Source organism: Triticum dicoccoides, chromosome 6A, assembly GCF_002162155.2.
Source record: "Triticum dicoccoides isolate Atlit2015 ecotype Zavitan chromosome 6A, WEW_v2.0, whole genome shotgun sequence".
NCBI classification, from domain to species: Eukaryota; Viridiplantae; Streptophyta; class Magnoliopsida; order Poales; family Poaceae; genus Triticum; species Triticum dicoccoides.
Genome location: NC_041390.1, coordinates 630,205,516 through 630,218,960, shown reverse-complemented (window position 1 = coordinate 630,218,960; position 13,445 = coordinate 630,205,516). Strand labels below are relative to the sequence as shown.

Genomic DNA, 13,445 nt, shown 5'->3' with positions numbered 1-13,445 from the left:
GAGTGCCGGACTGCAGCTAAGTCTCTAAGTGAGAGAACTTAGGCGAGTGCTGGACTGCAGCTAAGCCCCCGAACGGGAGGATCGCTCTCCACTCGGTAGGATTTTTTCAAACTTAGGCGAGTGCCGGACTGCAGCTAAGTCTCTAAGTGAGAGAACTTAGGCGAGTGCTGGACTGTAGCTAAGCCCCCGAGTGGGAGGTTTGCTCTCCACTCGGTAGGATTTTAAACACTTAGGCAAGCACTGGGCTGCAGCTAAGCCCCCGAGTGGGAGCCTGGCTCTCCACTCGGTAGGATTTTTCAAACTTAGGCAAAACGGATTCGCAGCTAAGTCACCCACTGAGGGATTTCGCACGCAAACAAAAGTGACAGCAATTATTGGAACACTCTTGTCTTTGATAAAAATGAACTGCGGGAAATTTTTCTTATTACATCTCGTCCAAGGGAGAACTCAAGTGTAAAAGGGGCGGAGTAGTTCCGCATTCCAAGCTCGTGGCTCGTCGATCTGGCGATCAACATTGTAGAGGTGATACGCTCCATTGTGGAGGACTTTGGTGACGATAAAGGGGCCTTCCCAAGTAGGAGCGAGCTTGTGTGGTTTCTGTTGATCCACTCGGAGGACCAAATCTCCTTCTTGGAAGGCTCGACTCTTCACATTCCGGGCATGGAATCGATGCAAGTCTTGCTGATAAATGGTCGATCTGATCATGGCCATCTCCCTCTCTTCTTCTAGGAGGTCGACTGCGTCTTGCCGGGCCTGTTCTGCTTCATCTTCGGTGTAAAGCTCGACTCGGGGCGCGTTGTGAAGAAGATCACTTGGCAGAACTGCTTCGGCTCCATAAACCAGAAAGAATGGAGTTCTTCCAGTCGACCGGTTAGGGGTGGTCCTCAATCCCTACAGAACTGACGGAAGCTCGTCGACCCAAGCACCTGCCGCGTGCTTGAGATCACGCATCAGTCGAGGCTTTAGTCCTTTGAGAATCAGGCCATTTGCTCTTTCAGCTTGTCCATTCGACTGGGGATGGGCGACCGATGCGTACTCGACTCGAGTGCCTTGAGAGGCGCAAAAAGCTCTAAACTTGTCCGAATCGAAGTTTGACCCATTGTCAGTGATGATGCTATGCGGGACTCCATATCTGAATGTTAGCCCTCTGACGAAACTGATAGCAGTGCAAGCATCAAGATTCTTGATAGGCTTAGCTTCAATCCATTTGGTAAACTTGTCGACTGCCACAAGCACATGAGTGAAACCACTTCTGCTTATTCTCAGTGGACCAACCATGTCTAGTCCCCAGATGGCAAAGGGCCAGACGAGTGGAATGGTCTTCAGGGCTGATGCAGGCTTGCGTGACATGTTAGAGTAGAACTGACACCCTCCACACTTGTCGACTATCTCTTTTGCCATCTCATTTGCTCTAGGCCAGTAAAATCCCGCTCGGTATGCTTTAGCCACAATGGTCCGAGAGGACGCATGGTGACCACAGGTCCCCGAGTGGATATCATCAAGGATTATCTGACCCTCTTCTGGTGTTATGCATTTCTGACCGATTCCAGTCACGCTTTCCCTATACAACTGTCCCTTTATGACTGTGAAGGCCTTGGATCGGCGGACGATCTGTCGAGCCTCTTCCTCGTCATCTGGGAGTTCTTTCCTTAGGATATACGCGATGTACGGTATCGTCCAGTCGGGAGTGATTGCCAAGACTTCCATGATTAGGTCGACCACAGCAGGAACTTCGACTTCAGTCGAATCTGTGGCACTTTTCGGTTGTGGGGCTTCTTCTGTGAAAGGATCCTCCTGGACTGACAGCGAGCGGATGTGCTCCAAAAACACATTGCTGGGAATGGCTTCTCTCTTGGAGCCTATCTTTGCCAGATCATCAGCTGCTTGATTTTTTAGTCGGGGGATGTGATGAAGCTCTAACCTCTCGAATTTCTTTTCTAGCTTTCTTACTGTGTTGCAATAGCCAGTCATAGCTGGACTTCTGACGTCCCACTCCTTCATCACCTGATTAACCACCAAATCTGAGTCGCCATAGACCATGAGGTGACGGACGCCGAGTGAAATGGCCATGCGCAACCCGTACAAAAGTGCTTCATATTCTGCTTCATTATTGGAGGAATCGAAGTGAATCTGGAGAACATATCTGAGCTTATCTCCTCGGGGGGAGACTAGAACTACCCCAGCACCGGAACCATTCAGCATCTTAGATCCATCGAAGAACATGGTCCAGTGCTCCGAGTGAACTTGAGTCGGAAGTTGCTGTTCAATCCACTCGGCGATGAAATCTGCGATTGCTTGGGACTTGATAGCCTTCTTTGCTTCAAACTTGATATCTAAGGGAAGGAGTTCAATCGCCCACTTGGCCACTCGACCAGTTGCATCTCTGTTATGCAGAATCTCTGACAATGGGGCGTCGCTGACGACTGTAATGGAGTGGTCAGAGAAGTAATGTGCAACCTTCTTTGTGGTCATGTAAATCCCATATACAAGCTTCTGATAGTGAGGGTATCTTTGTTTTGAAGGGGTCAAAACTTCAGACAGATAATAGACTGGGCGCTGAACTCTGAAGGCCTTTCCTTCTTCTTCCCGCTCGACCATAAGTACTGTACTGACAACTTGTCCTGTGGCTGCAATGTAAAGCAGCAGAGGCTCTTTGCTGATTGGGGCAGCAAGCACCGGCTGGGTGGAGAGTAAAGCTTTGAGCTCTGCAAATGCTGCGTCAGCTTCTGGAGTCCACTCGAACTTGTCAGACTTCTTCATCAGTCGGTAAAGAGGCAACGCCTTTTCACCGAGACGAGAAATGAATCGACTTAGAGCGGCCAAGCAGCCTGTAAGCTTTTGGACATCGTGCACGCGTACAGGGCGCTTCATCCGGAGTATGGTGCCAACTTTTTCAGGATTGGCATCGATCCCCCGTTCAGAAACGAGAAAACCGAGTAACTTTCCACCTGGAACTCCGAACGTGCACTTTGATGGATTGAGCTTGATATCATACCTCCTGAGGTTGGCAAAGGTTTCAGCAAGGTCAGCCCGCAGGTGGGAACCTTTCCGTGACTTGACCACAATATCATCCATGTATGCCTCCACATTCCGACTGATTTGAGTGAGTAGACACTTCTGAATCATTCTCATGAACGTGGCTCCGGCGTTCTTGAGGCCGAACGGCATGGTGACGTAACAGAAGCATCCGAATGGAGTGATGAAAGTTGTTTTGATCTCGTCGGGTCCATACAGACGGATCTGATGGTACCCAGAATAGGCATCTAGAAAAGACAATCTCTCGCACCCCGCAGTCGAGTCGACTATTTGGTCGATGCGAGGAAGAGGAAAATGATCTTTCGGGCAGGCCGATTGATATGTTTGAAATCAATGCACATGCGAAGTGACTTGTCCTTCTTGGGGACCATGACGATATTGGCGAGCCACTCGGAGTGGTAAATCTCTCGGATGAACTCCGCTGCTAAGAGCCGAGCTACCTCCTCGCCAATGGCTTGCTTCTTCTGGACGGCGGACCGTCGAAGATGTTCCTTCACAGGCTTGAATTTTGGGTCGACTCGTAGACGGTGCTCAGCCAGCCCTCTGGGAACTCCAGGCATGTCAGAGGGCTTCCATGCGAAGATGTCCCAGTTCTCACGGAGGAGCTGGACGAGCTCTTCTTCCTATTTGGAGTCGAGCGTCGTTGAGATGTGAGTCGGGGCAGCATCGGGGTCGGTCGGGTGAATGTGGACTGGCTTTGTTTCATCGGACGACTGAAAAGCTGATTCTGAAGCAGGCTTCTTGGCTCGTAGCAATTCACTCGGATCGGCAGTCTTTTGGTACTCTTGTAGCTCGACCACTGCCATCTGAGCATCAGCGATCTTTGAGCCCTTCTGAAAACACTCTTCTGCTTTCTTTCGGTTGCCTGTAACAGTGATTACACCTTTAGGGCCAGACATCTTCAGTTTGAGGTACACGTAACATGGTTGAGCCATGAAGCGTGCGTAAGCTGGCCTGCCCAAAATGGCATGATAAGCACTTTGGAAGTCCACAACCTCGAATGTCAACTTTTCCTTGCGGTAATTCTTCGAATCACCGAAAACCACATCGAGAGCGATCTGGCTGAGTGATTCGACTTTCTTTCCAGGAATGACTCCGTGGAAGCTCATGTTACTGGTACTGAGCCTGGACATCGGAATGCCCATTCCTTTCAATGTTTTAGCGTACAATATGTTCAGGCCACTGCCTCCATCCATCAGGACTTTGGTCAGTCGAATGCCTTCGACAACTGGGTCGACCACCAAAGCTTGCCTCCCAGGGGTGGCAATGTGCGTAGGGTGATCGGACTGGTCGAATGTGATGGCAGTCTGAGACCATTTCAGATAACTGGGTGCCGCCGGAGCAACCATATTCACCTCACGGTTAATGACTTTCAGTCGACTTTTGCTTTCGACATCAGCAAAAATCATCAGGGTGGAATTGATTTTGGGCTATCCATCGTCACTGTCTTCCCTGTCCTCGACTCTGTCCGACTCTTTTTCCTTATCCTTGGACTGTTTGCCCTGAAACTGCTGGATCAGGAGCCGGCACTGTCGAGTGGTATGCTTTGGGTAAATGAAATTACCCTCTTCATCTTTCTTGGTGTGGATGTGACATGGCAGATCCAAAACATCATTTCCATCTTGAACCTTGACTTTCTTGGGCTTCCAGGGGCCTTTGGGTTTTCCCTTGAAGTTTCCCTGGGCTACGGCCAGGGCCTCCCCAGGAGCGACTGGCTCGGCCTTCCGCTTCTGTTTCCGACTGGAGTTTCCTCCGGTTTCTTGGGCGACTGTCTTGTGCTTGCCACTCCGGAGTCGGTCCTCGTCTTCACCATTAGCGTACTTGGTGGCAATCTCCATCATCCGATTCAGAGACATCTCTCCAGTTCGACCGAACTTCAGATTCAACTCTCTGTATTTAACGCCTTCCTTGAAGGCACAAACTTCTTGATGGTCTGGCACATTCTCAATCGAGTGATGCAGTGTGATCCACCTCTGGATGTATTCCCTCAGAGTTTCATTCGGCTTCTGTACGCAAGACCGCAACTCTGTAAGGCCCGCAGGTCGCTTGCATATTCCTTCAAAGGTTGTGATAAACACTCGAGAGAGGTCCTCCCAAGTGTAAATGCTGCTGGGTGCCAACTGATTTAGCCACGCTCTGGCTGAGCCCTCTAACATGAGAGGCAAATGCTTCATGGCCACCTCATCATTGCCACCACCAATCTGTACAGCCACTCGGTAATCTTCGAGCCAAGTGTCAGGCTTAGATTCACTGGTGAACTTGCTGATTCCAGTCGCCAGCCTGAAATTGGGAGGAATCACTGCGGCTTTGATGGCTCGACTGAAACACTCTGGCCCTGAAACACGTATTCTGCTGCTGGAGGGCGCATCTCTGTTCTGGCCTTCCCGATGAGCCCTGTTTCTGTCAACCAAGCCTTGAACGAGGACAGATCTCGCGTCAAAGCCTGGGTCCCTGGGGTCGACGGGAATCCTCTGCCCAACGCTATGAGGGCGCCTGTCATCTCGATGTCGAGGCGCATATGACCCACTCCTCGGGGGAGGGGTTGGCACTCGATGTCGATCATCACGATCGGATCGGTGATCATACTGCTCATTCCTTCTGTACTGATCATGCCGGTCGCCACGTCCCTCACGCCTCGGGGGCGACCGCGGGCTGTGAGCCGACTGGACTGTATCTGTTGCAACGGATCGACTGTGGATCCTATCCCGCGACTGGGAAACAGTGGAATTCTGGCTTCCCGCCGCCCGGAGCAACGCTCTGATCTGTAACAAGCCCCTGCCAGCCTCTGACAGGGAGGGCTAAATTGATTCTGCTATACGGGCCGCAGCGGCCAAATTCTGAACTGGGGTTCGATATACCTGCGTCGGCGGGAAGAGCTGGCGTCGACTAGACTCGGGAGCCCGCTGACGCGCTTGCTCGTCGAGTGCTCGCTGGAGATTCTCCAGTCGAGTGCGTTCGGCCAAATTAGCCAAGCGCGCGTCCTCCAAGGCCCGGGCCTCGGGGGACTCTCCGACGATAGGGGTGCGGAGGGCGTCCGTGTTCCGACGGCGAAGCTCCTCTCGCTGTGATAACGTGAGAGGTTCGGGGAGATACTCATCGTGGGGATGCGACGGGTCGCCCCCACCCGCGCCTCCATCAGCGCGAGGGAAACCGGGAGGACTGTGCGTTCCAACGACCGCCAGGATCTCAGCCGCGGGGTCGCTGCTGTCGCACTCGGATGCGATCTCCGCGGAGCCAGTCGACAGGTCGAACAGGCCGCAGAGGGATTCGTCGGGCTCGATTGCTACGACTTGCGGGGCGGCCGACTGGCGAGCCACGGCATGCCTCACCCACTTCTGCAGTCTCGACCGACCGGAGCGCTTGCGCCGATGGGAGACAAAGCGGGGAGATGATACGGGGGCCGACCGATACTGGGTCGACGGCCGCCGCAGGAGGACGCCACGAACGCATGCGCGAAAATGCGTCGCACCGCGAACGAGGAGCGCGTCGACGTCGAGTGGCGCCTCCTGAAGCCAGGCGGAGTCGTCAGCGATGAACGTGAGCGCGCCAAGGCGGATCTCGCGGCCCTCCACCAAAACTCCGCACGAAACCTTGATCAAAGGGATCGGAAAAATCGCAACTTCTCCAATCAGGCGCTAAGATTCCTGCCCCACGGTGGGCGCCAACTGTCGTGGTTCTAACTCTGACAGTGATGTAGGGGGGTATGTATGGAGAGGCTAGATTTCAGCTATTGGGAAGTTGTAAACACACCAAGATGTACGAGTTCAGGCCCTTCGCGGTGGAAGTAACATCCCTACATCTCGGTGCCCGGAGGCGGTTGACTGGATTACTGGCGTGTGAATAACAGGGGTGCGAACCCTTCATACTGAGGAGGGGGGGTGGCTTATATAGAGTTCGCCGGCCCTCTCCTGCCCTCAGTAATGCAGGGTTTAAGGTACATTTAAGGTTGGGCGTTACTAGTAACGTCCCTAATAGAGTGCTACAATGACCATAAAGACTACTTAATAGCCGACCGTTTGCCTGCGGAGTGACTTCAGATCTCCTGGCGGTCGAGTGGCTAGCTTCATGGTCGAGTGGTAGCTTCTTGGTCGAGTATCTTGAACCCGTCGAGTGAGATACCTTCAAGTCGATTGAAAGGTGACTTCTTCTAGGGATGTCCTTGGATAGGGCTCTTTGGACGGGTCCGTGCCCCTACCCTAGGTACATAGTTTCATCAGTGGCCGAACTAAAATCTCTAGCAAATAATGTAGGCGGACAATTTCCGATGCTAACCACGACTTGACAATCTATGCCTATTGAGATGGCATATATTTAATTTTCTAAAAATGGCTACATAAAAAATAGGGATTCTAATACTAATTAGCTAGCTCGACATCAAATCTGAATCTGAAAATATTTAAGAAGGCATTTCCAACTCAAATATATGCTGACCTCCAATAACAAAAGTCAGGTCCATATACATATTAACTTGGGCATACCATTTAGAACAGAGTAAAAGAAAGTGCCTCAATTGTCATCTGGTCACATTCATAGATCAAGATCGCGCCTTGGCACGAGGGTGCCGGTCCGAACGTTTTGGTCAAGCACGTATACGTTAGTAGTAATCCAGATTTAGCATATGCATTCATAGAGGATAACAATGAAGAGAAGAAGAAACATTCAATTGCGGCTGGCGATGAGAAAATCACATGTTGTTGTGCCATTGATGGATAGCATAACCTTTTTGTGCAAAACCAAATAGATAGCTAATAAGGAAAGAACAGTACATTGATAGACAGGTACTCAGTAGCAAATGGCTCTAAGGATCAGCAGCTCATACTCAAGAAAACGCTCAGGAAAAATGACATACTAAACCTATGGCCGGCTCTAGGATTTCAAAGGCCCCAGGGCGAACTCCACCGATGGGCCCAACAAAGAGAAAATTCCAATTCAATACGTCCAAAATTGATCATTTCTGAAGCTACAATAAGCCGAAACTAACAACATCAGACCATAGAGCCCAAAAAATCCTAATACTTGGAATCTAGCCAAACCAGAGAGCACAAAAGGCCCCTATATTTGGAATATAGTCTCAGTCCAACAGCATCTCCAAATAGAGAAGACAAAAAATCTATAAGCCCGGGCCTACAAACAAACAAGAACAGAGAAAGGAGAGAGAGAAGGGGTAGACCTTCACTTCTCTGGTCGAAGACAAACCTAGTTCCGCTGCCTCGTGCGCTGACTGGCGTGTGGTGGTGAAGAGGTGGCTGGGCGTTGAGGTATCTTTCGAGTGGAGAGCTCCCAATTGAAAACACATCAAGCAAAGAATTAGAAAATAGAAGTACCGAACAAAGTAATTAACATTAAAACACCATTTCCTCATATAATTAGAAACTGGAAATTGGGAGCCGACTGGATAACCAAATTAATCTAGCAACCAAGAATAACATTTTGATTCGCAGAACTACAACCACAATACGCATGGACCCTCAAATGATCTTTTTCTAATCAACCATGCGACCTATCTGGCATGTGATTATATGGCTAAGCAAGGACCAAATTAATCTAGCACCTGAAAGCAGCACTTTGATATGCAATAAAGGTATGAGAGAGAAGAAATCTTTACATAATATGGGTATAACCACTGGAGCATAAATAAGCGACACCTTTAAATTTTTTTTTTAAATGGTTCAAGGTTCATTGCATAGTGGGCTCAGATTCATCTTTCCTCGATCATATAACCTACCCCCGTCGTCTCTTTTCACCAGATTAATCTGTTTATACAGCGAAGCTGCCCTGGTTATCACTCAACAAGAATGACCATCCAAGGACAGAACAACAAGTATTACAGGATCAAAAAGGATCCTAGAGACAAGAGGGAGGATCCAACTTGATACCCACAGGTGCCTCGATTACTCAAAGGCATACATATTTCAGCCACGGTTAATCATCATCGCCCTAGCACGAACAACATTGATCAATTTAGCAGATCTAGTAGCATAGCTATAGGACCAGGGCATCCACATGTAAACCAGAGCATCACATGAGCTCCTATGATAGCAACTGAATATGAACAACAGCCTGTGAACCCTAGAATATCATGGATCCACAACTACAGAGCTCAAGCAGAAACCGATGCATGAGTAGGGCATAGAGCATCAACCAGACGAGCACCACATCAATATAGCCACAGCCATGTTACATACAATAGCCGAAGTAGAGGAGCAGGACGAGGATGGAGCTCACCGAGGATGGTTGTAGCCGAGGAGAGAGGAGGCTAGGGTTTTACCATGTACGTGGCCCCCCTTTTATACCCCTGTAGATGAGATGATGAAAATGCCCTCGACGGGGACAGGAATTACGCGCGGTGGCACGAGATTTTTACCGCGAGACGGTAACTATTCATTCCTACAATGTCTCGGCTTCGATCCGACGGCCGAGGTCATCCAGTGGCTCGATCCGACGGTCTAAAACCCATCAAGAAAACGCATCGGACGGCCAGAATTTCCTGAGCTCTAAGGAGGCTCGGTGAGACACTCTTCTCTTATTTCTGGATGTTTCTGGATAAGCAACACCTTTAAATACAAATAAAAAGGGTTCAGGGTTCATTGCATAGTGGGCTCAGATTGGCCTTTCCTCGGTCATATAACCTACCCCCGTCATCTCTTATCACCAGACCAATCTGTTAATACAGGGGATCTGCCCTGGTTATCACTCAACAAGAATGACCATCCAATGACAGAACAACAAGTATTACATGATCAAAAAGGATCCTAGAGACAAGAGGGAGGATCCAACTTGATACCCACAGGTGCCTCGATTACTCAAAGGCATACATATTTCAGCCACGGTTAATCATCATCGCCCTAGCACGAACGTCATTGATCAATTTAGCAGATCCAGTAGCATAGCTATAGGACCAGAGCATCCACATGTAAACCAGAGCATCACATGAGCTCCTATGATAGCAACTAAACATGAACAGCAGCCTGCGAACCCTAGAATAGCATGGATCCACAACTACAGAGCTCAAGCAGGAACCGATGCATGAGTAGGGCATAGAGCATCAACCAGATGAGCACCACATCAATATAGCCACGACCATGTCCCGAAGAAGAGGAACAGGAGGAAGATGGAGCTCACCGAGGGAGTTTGTAGCCGAGGCAGTACTCAGTGGGTGCCGGGGTTGCGCCTCAACGCCGTCCAACCGACGAGGAACCGCATTAGAGTTGCGCCTTGCATCGTCCCGCCGATGAGCATGAACGGGCACCGAAGCGGCCAAGGACGCGAGGAGGTGATGTGTGGCACATCCAGGAGACTGAGCAGTGAGGGAAGGTGAGAAAGACATTATATTTGATGGGAAACGATTTTGGTCCTTAGTATAAGAAACTCCTACTTAATGTCAAACAATGAAATTCTTGGAAAAATGAATATGCTTATACAACGGGACATTTTTTCAGGAAAGCAGGCTCAAAATATGAACTCTTGCTGAGTGTTGTTTCCTCACATACCTCGGGTAATTCCTGGACGAAGAAACCAGAATCCAAGAGGGGAAGCATTAGTGCTTGAGGATGCAACCTGATACATATTCCTGCATAAGCGCACATGAACCCAGTACCAAACGTGTTATTATCATCACCACTTCTATGCAGAAAAACAAATGTAGCGTACAAAAAGAAATAATCTAGTTTGATAGAAGCGTCAGGACCGCGACGGTTTCAAGTGACTATTAAATAAATGGTTGTCATAGTCTTAAATGTACTATTAGTTCCATACAACTGAGAATCTAAATATTAGATAACAAGAACACAACATATACAGGTTTAACTCTTTCTCGAAATATTACATGGATTTATCAGTGGATGCTTTAGAACTCTCACGCCTTATTTTATTCTTAATAATAAATCCATTCAAGAAATATATTTTGTATTACTGATTCAATAGTTGTTGTACAGAAGCATATCTTACTCTGTTCTAAATCCATGTACCTCCATTTTAATCCAGCCACATTATTTCCTGTTCTTTGTAGCTGATCAACACTAATAGTTTATCCGGGCAAAAGAAAGATTGATGTAACATTCGGCACTCTAGATTTTCATTAACTATTCCAACAACAAATTTGACATCCATCATGGACAATCTATCTATTTTCGGAAACAGTGAGGACCAACTAAATCGATAGACGCACAGTGTGCAGATATTAGGTGTGCAGCAACAGAACTAAATATTTCAGTCAATAGTCAACATCGGTGATGGCTAATCGAAAATGAATTGTAAATGTCAAGGAAGGGGAAGGAGTTTGCAACCTAGTACTCCCATTGTCAGGGAGCAAGAATGTGTTGAGGCATTGGGGCTTCAATTATTCCTCTTTCATCTGCTCATGTGCCACCTCCGCCGCATCCCACAATACAGCTAGGCATGCGCAGAGGGTTCACACATCATCGCCTTGCCAGGAAACCTAGAGGCGACCAGGAGAGCAAAATTAGGAAATGGTGGAGCTTCAGATTCACATGGTGCCAGCAATCTGTCACCACAAAAAATTGTACAGAAGTAGAGGGGGTTGGATAATCTATGACACAAGGCACACATGAAAGAAACACCAGTTTTGGCACAAGTTTCAGGTAAGGACGATACTTAGACAGTAAAAACAACTGATTAGAGTTATTTCCCAGTTCAGATAAAAAAGAAAGAACCAATGATTGTTTACATACATCAGAATTATGTCTCAGTTCAGATAAAAAAGAAATAGTCACCGCTTGTTTCCATATAGCAGAATTATAGCTGATACAAAAATTGAGTTATTTCCCTTAAACAAAGAAAGGCCCATGAAACACACACTTTGATAGCAAGAGTGCTATTTATTTATCTATGCAAACCTACAGCAGAACCATAATCCAAACATATGTAAAGCTCCTGTAAATGTTAAGGCTTGACATTTTTCTAACCCAAAAAATACATCAAAACTAATCCATCTTGGTCTCGGCTAACAAGTTTAAATCCTAACTAATCAGGGTAATCATTCTCCCAGCAATCCACAACTACAAAACCCAAAAAAAAAACCTCAGTGATCATGAAAGGCATGAATGATTGGCAAAAAGGGACAGGAAAGAGAGATATACACACATAGTGAGAGAGACATGAGATTCTCACTGTAGAACCACTATATTCTGTTACTGCAGCTCTAGCTTGCTGCTCAGCCAACAAACGCGACACTGAGCTCTCACTGCATCGATGACTCCGTTGCTTTGCTGGATGATAAAGTATATGTCAAATCAACCGAATCATAGCAATAATCCAACTCAGTGTGGGAATATACCTGCAGTTTTAGATAAGAATGAAGCAGCCAAATATTAGTGACAATCTACATGCATATGTTCTTGAAACACACAAACTGAACACAAAATCTAAGCCCGCCTCTCACAGAGTAACATGGGCTAGCTAACTCAAATTTAGAGCCGAGGAGGACTTGACCTGACTTGAACTATCTGCTAGGCAGCCGTTGTCTACCACCACCTCAAATAATGAAAGTAAGCATGTTAATTGGCGATCTTGAAAGGTTGGGTTACTTCCAGTAACCACATCTCCATTTTTTTTTTTGGTCTGGCCATGGCGTAGGTCCGTCCATGTTGTACATTTTCCATTTCCTTTTGAGTATTATATTTTGCCAGACAAAGCAAAGGCCATGCTTCACAGTAAAGCGCTAACAAAACAATAAAGACAAAGAAGAATCTCTTCTTTGGAACCTAGCCAGACCTGAAGATCTTTCTTTGACAGCAAGGTACCAACAAAACAACAAAGACCAAAAACATCTCTCCTTTGGGAATCTAGCAGTGGATCATGAATATTAAAAGATATTAAATTTTCCGTGTAGCAGGTAGCAACTAACATAGTATGCACTTGAACAACGCAGGCACATAGCAACATAGAAGTAAGGGGATACCTGCAGGCCACAATTTATATGATGCAGGGATAGGCATATCTTTGATTCCAGGGAAGAATCTTCACCACCAGAGGCAATATATGAGTCACATCTTCTTCTTCTTCCCCGCAGCTCTAGAGGACAAAAACTTTGCCCTTGGGATCCAACTCCCCCTGCAAATGAACAGACAGACACACGTAATCGAATCTCGAGGGGATGAACAGATAATCAGAGAGAGAGACCGCGGAAACGGGGAAAGTGGAAAGGGCACTCACCGTTGTCTTCTCACCGCGGATCAGAGCCGACTCAGCGCGGGTCGTCTTCTTCCCGAAGATGCATGAAGATGAGGAGGCCGAGGCGAGCTGGTGGCAGCCGGATTTGGTGGAGAGGCACTCAGTGGGTGCCTCGCGTCGCCCTGCGCCTCTACCCCCGCCGCTTCGGGGCGCAGCCGTGCTCAACAACGCACCGCCGCGTCCGGGCTCGAGCTCAACCACAGCCGCCGCTGAACATG

At 48.1% G+C, this 13,445-nt stretch overlaps 1 protein-coding gene and 1 pseudogene across 1 annotated transcript in view; one reads left to right on the top strand and one right to left on the bottom strand.

Moving 5' to 3' along the window:
* LOC119318711 (exonuclease 1-like) overlaps positions 1–10,512 on the bottom strand; it is an 18,447-nt gene extending 7,935 nt beyond the window's left edge. The window contains exon 1 of the mRNA XM_037593303.1: positions 8,207–10,512. The gene's annotated coding sequence lies outside the window, so the exon portion shown is untranslated. The remainder of the gene's footprint in view (positions 1–8,206) is intronic.
* LOC119316202 overlaps positions 1–13,445 on the top strand; it is a 46,004-nt pseudogene that overhangs the window by 13,598 nt on the left and 18,961 nt on the right.